Source organism: Tupaia chinensis, unplaced genomic scaffold (assembly GCF_000334495.1).
Source record: "Tupaia chinensis unplaced genomic scaffold, TupChi_1.0 Scaffold000423_1, whole genome shotgun sequence".
In the NCBI taxonomy this organism is placed as follows: Eukaryota; Metazoa; Chordata; class Mammalia; order Scandentia; family Tupaiidae; genus Tupaia; species Tupaia belangeri.
Window position 1 is genome coordinate 7669904 of NW_006159928.1, and position 1863 is coordinate 7671766.

Consider the following 1863-nt stretch of genomic DNA (forward strand, 5'->3'; position numbering starts at 1 on the left):
GGAACTGCACGAGACCCACCCTTGATCCAACCTTGAATGGAATCTATGTTCCCTATTGTTAAAAACTTTAAACTCGTGGCCCCTCTCCCTTTACTTGCATGTATCACATTTTCAATAACTCCTCTGGAAGACAACTGTATATAGCAGAGATAGTGTAATGGGAGAGGGGGAAAGGGCAGAGGGTCAAACATAGGATAAAAAACATATATATATGTATACATTTGTATGAAAGTAGAAATGGAATATTATTGATGATAACATGCTTGATTAAACCACCATGCAGTTTATCCAAAAAAAAAAAAAAGATTTGGAGACAATTGAGAGATTTGGATATGGGTTGGGTATTAGATGATATAAAAAATAATGATCAGTTTCATAAAAGCAGTGAAAATATTTATGGATACTGAAGACAGTGTGTAACAGGGTGAGGGAAGAAGGGAAGAGCATAGAGAAGGAAATCAGGGAGAAAAAGCAGAGGGGCATGACATTAGTGAGACACAGAAATGGTTTATTACCTGTTAATGGTAACATGGATAGTATTCTCAACTGGACTGGTCTGAGAAGTATTTGATGTTGGGTAAATTCTCTTTACAAGTCAAATGATGTATAGTGATCAAATGTTTAGAAAAAAATAAGAACGGGGGCCAGCAGGTGGCGTGGTGGTTAAGAATGGTGGACTCCCACATGGCCGACCACGGTTCGAGTCCCAGATCTGGTGGCTTGCTTTGTCACTTTCCTTCTCTCTCTCTCTGGTCAAATTAAAATAAATAAAGTTAAATAAAACAATTCTTTAAAAAAAATAATAAGAATAATTTTAAAAATCTGAAAAAAAAGAAAAGCGATTGCTGCTACTGATTGTATAGTAATGTCTTTGTTTTGAGTGATGCATGGTAATTGTGCTGGAAAAAGAAATGTTATACACTGCCAAGATATATGTGATTAAATATAATATAAAAATTAAAAATTAAAAAAATAAGTAACTGTCAGTTTTGTTAAATATGACCTTTGAATTGGAGTTGTGTTAATGAAGAGTTCTTTTCTGTTAGAGATACAAACTGAAGTATTTGCAATTGAAATGATAACATATTTGATATTTGTTTTAAAATTTTCCAGAAAACATGATAAAGTAAGACCAGATAAATGCTAATGATTAAAATTGTGTACAATGAACTGAGATTTTGCATGTGCTTAACAACATCCCAAAATACAGCTTTTTTTTTTAAAGGAAGAGAACACATTCTTTATATTTTTCACTATTTATTTGTTATTGTTATTATTCCAGTAGCAGAAAAAAATGTTTAATTCAGATCTTGCCTACATTAGTTTTTTTTTTTAGAGAGTTTTGCCTTAGGGTGCAAACATTGCTGGGAGACAGAGACAGAAACAGTGAGAGGAAAAGTGAGAAATCAGCCCCCAGGGGTGATAGCCTGGCTGAAATCCCGTCTCCATTCTCCTCCTGGGATCTTGGGCATGAACACGCATGTACGTGGTGTGATTGTTCAAGCCACCAGTTCCAGGACTCGAACTGCAGCCAGCCATGTGCGAGCCTAGCGACATAACTGCTATGCCATCTGCTGGCTCCAGCCTTCGTTAGTTTTAATGATGATAAAGTATTTCAATAGTTAATCACTAAATTAAATAACAACAATGACTAGATTTTTTTTTTTTTTAAGAGGCATTTGCCATAGAGAAAGTGAGAGGGAAAGTGAGAAATCACGCCCCAGCGGGGCCAGCAGGTGGCATGGTGATTAAGGGTGCTGGACCTCCCACATGGCTAACTATAGTTCAAGTCCTGGACCTGGCAGCTGGCCTTCTCACTTTCCCTTCCTCTCTATCTAGCTCTTTCTGGTCAAATAAAAATAA